Source organism: Pundamilia nyererei, unplaced genomic scaffold (genome assembly GCF_000239375.1).
Source record: "Pundamilia nyererei isolate P.nyererei 1_Seehausen unplaced genomic scaffold, PunNye1.0 scaffold00073, whole genome shotgun sequence".
Lineage (NCBI taxonomy): Eukaryota > Metazoa > Chordata > Actinopteri > Cichliformes > Cichlidae > Pundamilia > Pundamilia nyererei.
Window position 1 is genome coordinate 1771720 of NW_005187474.1, and position 13096 is coordinate 1784815.

Here is a 13096-nt window from a genome sequence, read left to right on the forward strand (position 1 = left end):
ACCTCACATCATATTTGAAGACAGGTCAATATCACTTAAAAGAGATGGTATTGGTAGCAATATGGATGATCTACTGGTGTATACTTAATAACTATAAATGCAATATCCCCCCTTGCACAGAGCAGAGGAGTGCCCCATAAAATACTTTTACAGTGTACCTGTTTTTTGTGTGTACATGCTGCAAGACCTGAGAACAATCACAGCTCTTAGAATTCAGTCTTTTTGGATCTTTTGAGCTCCTTTCTCTGGGAAAGAGCACAAAAGAAATCTTTGTGTGCAGTAAATGAACCATGAGATGCCCAGATGGCCTTCAGCTGACATTTAAAAACAAACATGTAAGCAATGGTAAAGTGGCAGTTATTTGGACGACAGCTCTTAACATTCGTTGGTGGTGTCAAATTGAAAAAACAAAAAAACAAAGAAAGGAGAGAAATGCTAAAGGTGTGTACTTCTTGTTTACCCTGAGGAAGTGTCCTGAAGGGCCTACTGTGCCTTTGAAACTCCTGAATACTGACGTTATTTTATACACAATACAATAAATTTTACTGTCCTCTGGATTGTATTGTGCGACCCTAGTTTAGTAAAAGGCAGACATCTAATTTAGCTATGTACAGATAAACTCAGGCCAGGATTTCTATTTTAGAACTACATGTCGCATTTCTTCTTTTATAGTAATTTCATATTTCTAAACACCTTCAGATAATCTTTTTCACGACAAAGTGATCCATTAAAACGACTACATCAGGCGACCTTGGGACTCAACTGATACTTTTCTGTCCAGAGGACCTCTGGTTAGTAAATCTGTGCACAGTGACAAGAAATAATTAGTGAGGAGCACAGCTGTCATCACCGTTTGCACTCAATTGACTCCAAACTGAAACACCTGCCAGTGACACAGCACTAGAACTACCTCCAAGCAGGCATGCTTTTATTACGACACAACAACCACAGAGAGTTTATAATTCTTTTTGCAGGAGTAGATTTTTAACAATGTCACCACCTATTTTTATCTTAATTGGTCAAAAAGATATTATAGAACACATTCAAGTGTTGTTTAACAGTCTAACAAAAACTCTGGATTCACAATTAAAGCACATTTACTTTAGTCAAACTTTCCTAAAGGTTTCTCATGCTAAGAAGCTAACCTGACTCTACAACCACCAGCTTTGTTTTAACTTAAGTGTAAAAAAAAATTCTAATTTTACATTTGAAGCTAAAAAAAATAACTTTTTTTTTTAGTTCAGTTCAACTAGAAAGCAATATGAAGATTGCTTTCTAGTTGAACTGTGCATGATCATTTCCCACTTTTGTATAAAGTTTGCAACTTTATAAAGTTCTCTTATTGTTTTAGACTCAAATTAGGAGGAGAAAGGCCAAAAGTGGAGAAAGAAAGAATGAAAGAGATAAGGAAAAAAGCAAAGCTGTGACACCAAAATCCAACAAAAAGCATTTTCACGAAACACCACCTGTACGCCAGTACCATATTAAACAATGCAAACACAATGATTATAAATTCGACAGAGTGACAAGCGTGCAAGAGCAGCCAGCAGTGTCTTTGAATCTTTTCTTTCAGCTAAGCCAACCTTAACTTTCTCATTTCCTTTTGTGCTTCTCCTAATTTATCTCTCCCTTTGTGTACATCATAATTCTATGACTCCCATCTCATCCCTCTCTCCCACTTTTCTTGTCAGCTCTCCTTCCTTTCCTGTCTCCTGTCACTCGCCCCTTTTCTCCCTCATCCAACTTCCAGCGCCTGTCGGATCACCCTGGCAATCTCTGTTGCTATGCAACGCTCAGTGTCCTATAAATTTGACAACATCCTACTGCTTGATTATTATTTGAGCGCTGCAGTGTGAAGCCCTCCTTCAGGTCATTGCAGTAGATTAGAGGGAGGGAGAGACAGAGGAAGGCAAGGAAGGAAATGAGGGATGAGAGGGAGGGAAGGAGGTGGAGGAAGATGAAGGGATGTGGAAGAGAGGAGAGGAAAGGAGAAGAGAGGAGGGGGAGTCAAAGATGAGTTAGCTTTTTGAGTTAATGAAAGATAGGCTGGCACGACCAAACACATATTCACATGTACTATTTATCTGCCCCACTCTAAAAACCTGCAAACCATAAGTGTGAAAAGCAGACCGGATTAACTACTAATTCAATAGCTAAAGCTGGAGTGGGCACACATTTGAGCTGAAAAGAGGAGACCTCAGTAGACTGACAGCATATTTTGAACTCCCGGCTTAATCCACATGGATCCGAGCGTTGACTTGCTTCAAGTCTGCTATGAGTTGTAAAGTGTAAAAGCAAAGCACAGACATGGGGCCCGGCTCAGTCCTGCAATACAAGCCCCAATCTGAGAGCAAAGTCAACAGCGACAGTGACACACAGCAGAGACACTCCTTTATGATGACTCCATAATCCTTATCCCAAATGTCAACATGTTCTCTGAGACATTCCATGTCTCGCAGCCCATACTGGGATAACTCAGTAGTATAAAATAGAGAAAGCAGAACGTGTCGCATTTCTTAGCAATAAAGCAGATATACCATCCAAAAGTCTCATAATCCACCTGACAAATGACCCTGCCGCGAAGGGTCAGTAGATAAGCTGAAGAAGCCTTCAGAAATAACCTGACACACAGTACAGAGAGCCGAAATGATGCCTTTTTTATAAGCAGGGATAGATATCAATGCTAAAGACACTTTTTAAATGGTTATACATCTGCACGAGTCTGTTTCTCCTTACATCCAACCAAATCTTTCACCAACCTGACTTTTGGCTAGTTAATAATCAGAAATGTGGCTTTTCATTGATAAGTTTGACTTATATGGCATCATGAGACCTTAATGTCCTGAGTGGGAAACTGTCTGACATTGCCAAGCCAACTTGGTCTGCAACAATGTTATGTAGCTCACAGGAGAGATGACCTTTTCTTAACTGAAAAAACTCCCATGCCTCTCCCACTCTGCCTGAGCTGAGACCCGTCTCCCTCTGGGGACATGTACTCGGGCCTCTCGAGCCTTTTTTTTCTAAATGCTCTGCTGGGTTTAACAGGAGCTGACTGTTTAGCTTATGAGCAGCAGCTGCATTAGCTTAGTAAATAAATGTCTAGAAAACAGTGAAAATGATAAATTGTCACACTATCCTTAAGCTGAACCGATCATCCATAGGACAAAGAGCAGGAGGCTAGCTGTTAAAAATACACATGATGTCTTTTTAAGGGCCACCCCAGAAAGAAAAGGCGGGGGAAATGAATGCTCACATGCTTCATGCAACCACAAAAACAAGTTAGAGGAGGCTTGCCTGTCACAATATTTATTCCCCAGTGAAAATGCTTGTCGGCTCCTGGCCTGTGAAATATGGGGAAAGGGACTGACACATGCACATGCATTTGATCCCCTCAGTCCTTTGGTCAAACCTCGTGTTCCTTAGCAGCACTTACTGCATCCAGATTCAGAGGAGATACAATTCCAGCACCCCTGGCAAACACTAATTTATTCTGTAATTAATGGCAAAATGTCATTCTGTCCCCTTGAAGGCATTTTCACATCTCTCATTTAACAATTTGCAGGATGAACCACGAGAATCCGCACAAGCTAGGAAAACAGCAATTTTGTGCAGGGGGTCTGTAAAACATGGAGGTTTTGCAGCAACGCTGTGAGGTTCGGTTTAATTTTTTATTTTTTTGAAAATGTGTGGCAAAGTGTTGTGATTTTGAATGTTATGTTAAGTGTAAATTAAGTGAAATGGCCACATTTACATTCTCACTAATCACACGTGCATTAGCCTAAGCACAGGTGCTCCTAGATGGTAGTTTCAAAATAAAAGAGAAAAAGCTGGTGAGAGGGAAACATATTCATATTCAGTAAATTCCCAGCAGCTATACAGCTAAATATCCTTCACTTGTCCAAATCTTCACCAGACCTATTTTCACTGTGTCAAATCAGCTATCAACTTATGTAAGGCAAATATCGATCATGGCGCTAGCTCAAAATGTCACAAAACATGTTGCGGAGAACACAGCCCCACCTGCTTGTTATTAAGGATCCAATTAGAGACAGACAGTGGAAATTCCTTTTCTTTTTTTTCTGGCTACCCTCGCTGGGTGCCATCTTAGGACACTGCACAAGCTCAGAAAATGCCTGGGCACTGGAGCTTGCAGAGATCCCTTGCACTTGGTAAAAGCCTCAATAAAATAGGATTTGTTCCAGTTGTTTACTGAGGGTTAAGAGGAGCGGCCGGGGCAGGAAGAGAACGGCAAAGCCGACAGCTGCCTGGCAGGGGCTCAAATGCAGCTTAGCATTTTTCACCATTCTGACTGGCACACAATGCTCTCTTTAACTCCCAGCCATCTAAATATTCAGGGACGTATAAAGAGATGGCTGACACTGCAGCCGACTTAAGACACAGCTCAGCTGGCCAAGATTGCACCTATACTCTCTTGGCTTAAGCTTTCCATGAAGGCTTTCCTCACAGAGACTCAATCATAGACCCCGCGTGAATGGCTATTTGTACAAGTCCCACTAGATGGCAAACTAGTTTCATCACAAATGTTGTGCATGGCAGGGGACAGAGCCAATGAGGAAACTGTAAGTTCTCTCTAAGAGAGGATGGATGTCCTCAATGCATGAATGTATGATGTGTGTTGGGTAACATCCCTAATTAGGCAGTCTGGCAATTAGACACTGAATACCGTAAAAGAGATTTTTCAGTGGAGGGCTTACAAAGATGAGAGAAGAAGGAAATGGACGAGAGCAAGAAGCTGCATGAGAGCCAGAGAGTGACAATAATTCTCATACCGCATTATGCCTCCTTTCAGCTGTCACACAATGGAAGGGGACACAGGTGGCACTACATGAGTACACAGTCACAGAACGCAGCATATCATTGGGTAAAATAACTATTATAGAGCTATTTCAGCAAACACCCAGCTCTTCACCACCACACAGTGTGCAAACACTGGAGCCGAAGGCAAACAGAGGAAATGCAGACAGTGGATGTCTATGAAAACTAAGCCCTGAAAGTCCCAAAGAACAATCAGAAACATCTCTTTACAACCGCCACATTTCTACCATATCTTCACAGATGAGTTTTAAGAGCTCATTGACTTTAACAACTTCTAAGGAGAGGAAAGAAGCTTGATGATATTATCTGAATTTGCATTTTTATGCGGTGAAGAAGTGATGATAAATCTATATTTAACTATGAGCTCAATTCCCCGCCGATCCGCCGAATGTCTGTGCAGCGTTTCCGCGCAAGCTGGTTGCCTATTGCGTTGGCTCCTCGCTGGGACAGCAATGCCTCTTGAATGTTCTCATCTCCTAATGGATGCTGTTATTAGTCTTGGCTCTTTCACAATTTCACAGTCTCATCTGGACTTTTGGCCGTATTATTCATCCAGAGCAGATTGCTCCCATCCTATGTTTACAGATACTGAGTGTTTCATTAATGCATTATCCAACAAGTGAATAGCAGAGGCTGGAAATCTACTTTGAATAAACCCCGGTTCATTTTACAAACCAAATATTGGAGGTCAGAGAGAATACACTGTGCAAAGATCCACAGAGCGCTCTCCCCGGGTACTGTAGCCTTCGGCGAGTCTTATACTTCATATCACTTGCCACGCATAACAGATTACACAAAGGTCCCTCACATTACCATCTGTATAATATCAGGCCACTGTCAATATGCTGCTCTCTGGCATGCCATTAAAGTGGACGCAGATGAATGTATGTACGTAAATTGGTTGGAGGCAGGAGGAGAGTGTGGGAAATCAGAATATAGATGATAGGCTGCAACGGCGTGCTATAAGCGATGCAGCCTCCCACTACCACGCCTCTGTGTTCTGCAGTGTTCAGGGCAACTCCCCCCTCCCCACTGACCAGCCTTTGTCCCTCTGTGCTCCAGCTCGCACTGATCTCCTCCCTCTCCTTGGCCAACATGGCTCCTAGATAGCAAGAAATATCCTTTTAAAAGTATTTACATTCTTAGAATTTCTCACACTACTGCAGCTGACCTAGCGTGTCGGGAGGTATCTTTGCATATTGCCAGACTGTTCGGAGCCAAGAAATCCCAGTTGTTTGGATAACTTAGCCATGAGATCACGCTGTCACGAGGGGGTAAAATCACCTCGTGTCTACTTACTGTACATACCTCAACAAGTAAAGTGAATTCAGTTCAGCCGACACTGTTTTATACATGACACTCCAGTGGCGGTGCTATGACCTGGCAGACACTGAAACAACATTTAAAGATGCTTGGAAAGCATTAGACACAGGCCTTGGGGGGCTCGCAGGCCATGAAGAATTTGAACACTAAAGCATCAGGGATACATATATTGCCCGCAGCGTCCCTGCTGAGCAGTACAACTCTGTCTCCTAAAAAGTTGTAAAGCTGTAGATGTGTGAATGAAGGCCATGCTCCAGCCAACTATAGCAAGTCTTTCTAATGCTCAGAGGATGCGTTGACCTACATTACCCCTCGTTCAAGATCAGCTTTTCACACCTATTCCTACACACATCGACTTACGGGTGCCCACAAAAACGGGCAGAGAGTCATTAGAAAAGCCAGCGAACAAGGTGCAATCAAAGTGGCCCTCTCAAAGACCTGCCCCCTGTATTCGTCCCTGTAATTAATTGGCCAATTAATGTGTGTTTATTCTGGACACCCATGGATGTAGCCAAATTGGGGCTCTTTGGGAACGACGAGAGTCAGACAGATAAATCAAAGCACCGTGCATCTGTCCTCGCATGTGCCAAACGCTTCCCCCTGTAACCCTCCTCCTTCCCAACAGGCCCCAAATGTGAGACCTTTTCAGAGCCAATCAGGTCAAATCTTTGTTTCATCCTCCCTCCCAATGCACTTGACATTGACAAGATTAATTGCCTTGTGCGCTGGGCAAACGTGTTACCCCCTGGTGCAGTACAGGTGTCAAAAGCGCGGCTCGCCGAATTTCCTCAGTATGAGTTTCAGCAAGAGAAAAAGGAGAATAACCCGTTTCACTTTGCTCGACAAAGGGTTAACGAATCCTCACCCCCTCACCACCCCTGCCCCCCTCCTTGTAAAATCACACAGGGTGTAAATCTGGCCATAAAATCTCAGCTGTGAGCCCTGCTGACCTGTAAATTCTTCTCTCTATGTTTCTCTGCCACCGGGCTCCACCGGGTCAGGCCAAAACTGTAACTACATATGGACATCACGTTACCGCGTTTAAGCACAGCTGTGAAGTCACACGCCATCGCTGTGGTCACCAACTGCACCCCTGTTAGTTTAATATACCACATGAAGTTGGTTTATGGTTAAACAGAAACCGAGTTCCAGTAAGTTGAACAGATATAAACACAAATCAGTAGGCACAGGAGTTTCTTTACATCAAAAATGTGCCCCCAAAATGTCATAACAAAACAAAAAAGCCAGTAAGTGTATCAAGACGACACATTCTTGCTTCTGATTTATCATTTCTTTGAGTATGGTTAAAGTTTTCCCAGTAAAAATCTAAATGTACACAGATCAGAAACATACCAGATCAAATCCCCATCAAGGCAACGCACGGCAAACAAAGCAATGCACAAATTGTCCTCTCGAATTAAAATTTGAGTCCACTAAGCAACTCTAACCTTGCCTTCTCTGAGAAATTAATTTAGCGTATCGTTATTCAGTATAGTGAACTGGACAACAAAGAAACATGGCTCCAATCAAATAGTTGCTGTAATTTCATGCGTTTACTGTTTCACCCCAATCAGTGGCAGCCTCCCGTGGAGAACTTCTGGCAGGAAGGCTGGTATTCTCACCAGGGACTCGTTACTTAATAATCTCACGCTGCAGGTGCTCTGGTAGAGGTCAACAGTCTGTTACAGTGGCTGTTCATGTCTGCCTCCACCCATGAAGCAGCAAACCGCTGCCAAATGTTTCAGTCCCCACAAACTGAGCCATTACTCCTTCCCTATCACTGTCACTGCCTGTTTGTGTCTCTGCAGACACACCGACTGATTGAAATGAACCTTAGCCAAGTCCATTAGATACAATATGAATATTATATATGTATGCTGGAGTGGCTCAATTATTTCAAAACAACATTTGCTCTGTCCCATAGAGGAGAAGCATCTAAATTACAGTTAGAGCATGCATTTGGTTCTCAGAGAACAGCATACTCATTCAAATTAGGTTAAATGACAAAAGCTATCAACTGTGCAAGGAGGATACATGAATGCTATTGTATTTAATCTGGCACTAATGGTTTGACCTCAGCTCACCCACATGAAGCCTTTTAAAAAGAGAGGACTAGCAAGACAGTGATCCCCGATCTTGTGTCAAAAGAAAATGACCGCCAGTTTGGTAGCAGATAAAATGATGTAAGTGTAAGATTGCATGGCTTTTCCCTCGTCTGGGAGAAAACATTCGGCCTGTAATGTACATCTAATGGACTGACACTCTTTGAGACATGTGTCAACACAAGGGTGAAGAGGAAAATATGGAAATAGATATGCTCGTGCCTTTGGTCGGGACTTACAGACAGCTGTCTCAGTCATTCAGCACAGGGCATGAATGGAAAATGTAAGCATGACTATCATTTCCAAAAGACAGCAATTACGTCCCTTGTCTGCAGAAAACTGGATCAGTCCATATTTCCAAGCAGAGACAAGACAGATGATCTTTTCTGCTGTTTTGACAGATTATATCCGCGCTACAGTAAAGAGCTCAGGCAGCTGCCACTGATGTTACTTTCTCAAGATTTTTGACACAAGTGAAGGACTTAAAGTGTTTTTGCAATACAATTACTGACGTGCGCTGATCTGAGACTGTGATATCAGACGATATGAAGTGATGACAGCTGACGGATGTGATGCAACAGCAGCTGACGTTTTGAGGTAAAGACTTGTATCGTTTTACAGATCGCCATTAGCTTAAGGATTCTCTTAACTCAGAACTTGTCTTCCAACCCACTAATCCAAGTAGCTAGCATCATCTTCACACTTAAGCTGTTATCTAGTTTCACTTGACTTCCGATACAAGGGTCAGAGGTCTAACTACTCTCAGGTTCAGAAACCCAACGCTCCATCCTGTTGCAAGTCTGCCGTCACAGGATTCGGAAGTATTAAATCCAGTTTTATAAAGAACATTACTCAGCAAACAACAAGAATATTAACTTAGAAACCATCTTTACATTCATGAGGATAATTATTAAGGGGACAACTGCTGTAAACACACAACAACTTGGAAATAAATAATTAATGATCTGGTGCACACTGTAATTAACACCCAGGGTGGTTCTAAATGCACAAAGTCATAAAAAGGGAACTGACTCAACAGAGGATGAAAAACCTGTTAGTAAAAATCAAAGCCCTGTCATCTTACAGCTCAACTCTATACTGTTTCTTCAGCAGGCATCAATAATCTGACTGGATTCTTTTATCAGCGGCACTGATGCGCCACATCATAGTATTTAGTGAGAAAAGATTCCTCCCGTCGCACTTTTAATGGCTTTTCCCTCCACCCGATCATCTTGCGTTGCCTGCCCAGCAAAGACATCTAGGTGTTTTCTTCATTTGAACATTTTGTCCTCTCTTATCTCCCTGACATATGTGGCAGGTATCTTCTGTGGCACAGTGTCGTCCATCCACATTTCCAACTGAGGTACACGGGCACATGACAAACACTATTTTTGCAAAAATAGAAGCAAAAATAATCAATAACTGAAAGGCAGTCAGCTGAGCTTAGCAGCACACTACTCATATCGTCTTACCTCGTGCACAATAAAAGACGCCTACATGTTTCTTACTGAGCTGCTAGCCCGCCAGCTAGTTATCCATATACTTAGTAACTGCGTTAGGTAGTTCACTGCCGAAATAAGAGCAGCGCATAAATAACCAGCTAACTAGATTTGAATATACAAGCAAATGAATAAATGAGTAAGAGGATCTTAAGTGCATAATTCATTTGAAGAGAACACATCTGTAGACACAGCAGTTGCAATGCTCTCCTTCCTCTAGGGCTTGCTGGAGTTTCATCATCTCTGCACTGGTATAGCTATGTCTAATAAGAACAAACACTGTGCAGCACATCTGTCAGATGTGTGCATTTTCTAAAGCCGGAGACTAGGAAACCTTGACACGGTACAAGCGCTCAGCTTATTACAGGAGGATTTCAAATACTCTGTATTTGCAGTATTTACGTTCTGCAAAATGCATAAAAGGAAATAATGTGTTGTCTGTCAATAAGGGAAATTCAATGTTTTACAGTGTTTACCAGTAGTTCCCAAACATTTAATCAGAACAAATGACTGTGCTGTATTTTTCCCAAGAATCAACATGACATTTGTCAGTGACTTCATGCAGGATTTAAATGTATTTCTATATACAGGTACATTTATACTGCTAATAAGGCTTAATGTAGTGTTAGGCATGGATTAAACCTCCAAGACCCACCTTGCACAGGGGGATTTCTTAAGGTGATTACTTATTAATCCACGGGAACCTACTGAGTTACCCAGAGACCCATGTCAGCTCTGAACCAACTCACAACCCTGAGCCAACTACAGAAGCAGGGCATGCTGGGAAGTCTTGGCACAACATGAATGAGCGGTGCTCACTCTGGTGCTTCTATATGTGTTGATGTTAAGGATAAATGTGCACTGACCAAATGTGGGTTTTCAGATCTATTTTGAGCAGATGAAATGATGCCGTTTGTTACTTTTACAATTCTTCCTAATTTAAAATCATCACTGTTTTATGCATTTAAAACTTTATTATACAGTCACGTGAAGCAGACTTCTCTCCGACCTGCACACAAAGATGTTCCCCCTCTGGTTCCTTTCTGCATGCATGTCTTTCACCTCCTCAACTTCTGTAGGACAGAGCCAGCCTATAGTGACAACCCAGCGCTTAGCACATCATTACAGAGTGTGATGAATATTTTAGCAGGCAATAGTCAGCGGGGGGACATATCCCTTTTACAGGTGCTCCCTATCTTCGTTTTTGATCGGCTGTAATGTACCATTGAATCCCAAAGTCCTACTCTTTGCCTGCTATTCTGTGTCAATTCCATTCATAATAGATAGAACCAAGTCATTCACATTACCATTAATGGTGATGTCTAATGTAGGGGCACTACATTCCCATAAACTCCTAGACATGGTTGGACTGGCTCATACCTCCATCCTGACAAACTTAAATTGCTCTCTATCATGTTAATAAGGTGAAATAAAGAGTTAGGATCACAGGGGTCTGGGTGACTGATATCAGTTCTTGCATATGTTGCTTTAAGCTTTGGAGAAGGAGCAACGCAAACGGCATCCTTCCTCTTCTCCACCACCACAATGCCCTCCACATCTCCTTCAAGTAAAGCTAGATGGCTTAGAGTGGTTGTATTTTTTTTCAACAACAAATTGAAGCAGACAGTTTGAGAGATGGTCTGGCTTGAATCTAAGGCTTTGTGAAAGCTTTCCACTCCTGGCTATTCTATGAAGGTTGCGGGGCGGTCAGTCTACATCACGATATTCTGCATAAGTCGTACAGCAGCTACGGCTCTCACAAAACCAAAAGTTGCCTGCGTGGATGAGAGTTGCTAATTAGACGAGAGTCTCCGGCTGTATCAGTAGGCCACTAGCTGGCCCCTGATGATGATCCATGCCCAGCTTCCTAAAATAGGAACGTCAAACTGCAGAAGCACAAGTTGGTCAACAACTTGGATTCCGTGTGACACCTCAAGCTAAGAATAGGCAGAAACCTTAGCGTGTTAACAGTTCTCATGAAGTCAGCCAGCCATCAAAGACAGTAGTTCAGGACGGTATCTTCAGCAACAACAACACCAGAGAGTCTGTGATCGCCTGTTTAAAGCCCTATGGCAGTTTTACCTGTAAAATCTTCAAAGAAATAGCAAGTGCAAAAAAATATTATGGGGATATAGAAGATAGGGATATAGGAAGCGAAGAAGCCACAACATCAAACACGGAGAGAGACACCCCTTTTTCTTCTAACCCAATTATGATTGAATGAAACTGTATTCCAGAAGAAAAGCACACACCATAATTGATGTCTCTGATGCTCGGTCCCTTTGACGCTGAGCCACCACTTAAGTCAGTCTAGGTATAAAATAACACAATGACTAATGAGACCGAGGAAGCAAAAGCATAAAAAACAGCAACAACAAAAAAAAAAAACATCTGCACTCACTGAGATCGCTTTCGTTGACCGTGAATTCTCTCCCTCACAATAGAGTCGGATACTTTATGCATTATGGGAAATGAGCCATTGAGAAATAACATGGTCGATGATAGGTCATAAATTTATAATGGTATTGGAAGAAGTTTTGAGTCGGAATGCATTAACACACAGAAGGGTGGAATTTTTGAGATGCTCGTCTCCAGATGTCACGAGTATTGTGCATCATCTTGGGTTCGCCTTAATCTGAAAAGAACATTTCCCTGACCTACTTATGAGTGCTCTACAGCTGAACCTCCTATATATTTTATGTTTTGCTGCAGTGAGCCAAATGTTTTCCTGCTGTTTTATGACCATTCTCTGTAAAACAAACACCAACACCGAGTGGCATGAAGCAGCTATTTTTTTTATCACAGGCGAGTCAATAACGGCACACGCAGAAGGACATTCTCTCCACCTGTGCGCGAGAGCTGCCTTTCAGCTGTGACGGCAAGGAAAAATAACATTCTTGCTCTTGTTCAAGCTTCTAACCACAGTGTTTTATGTTTATCTATTATTAATATCAGAACTTCATGCATGAATTAACAATGCTCCAAAACAATTAAAGTATAATCAACTGGAAATCACCATATGCTCCCACGGAGACTGAAATTTTGTGTTAAAAAGACTTTGAAAAAAAAAGGTATTTGAATAAAAATTGTATTAAGTGCACATTTTTGCCAGCAAAATCCTGACACTTATATTTCTAACCACAGAATAAGAGCTGACAAATAAATATATAACATTTCAGTTGATTCAGTAATGGATGCTGTGTCTGTCTCAAATCAAGCTGGCTTTTTTAAGAAACCAAATACTGTCACCCAATGGGACTGAACCATGTGTTCTGTCAGTGATATTATGAGTGTGTGTGTGTGTGTGTGTGTGTGTGTGTGTGTGTGTGTGTGTGT

General features: G+C 42.0%; 1 protein-coding gene across 5 annotated transcripts in view; it reads right to left on the reverse strand.

The window, feature by feature from the left end:
* The window catches only part of LOC102201838 (collagen alpha-1(XIX) chain), a 102369-nt gene that overhangs the window by 49988 nt on the left and 39285 nt on the right, over positions 1-13096 (reverse strand). The window lies entirely within an intron of this gene.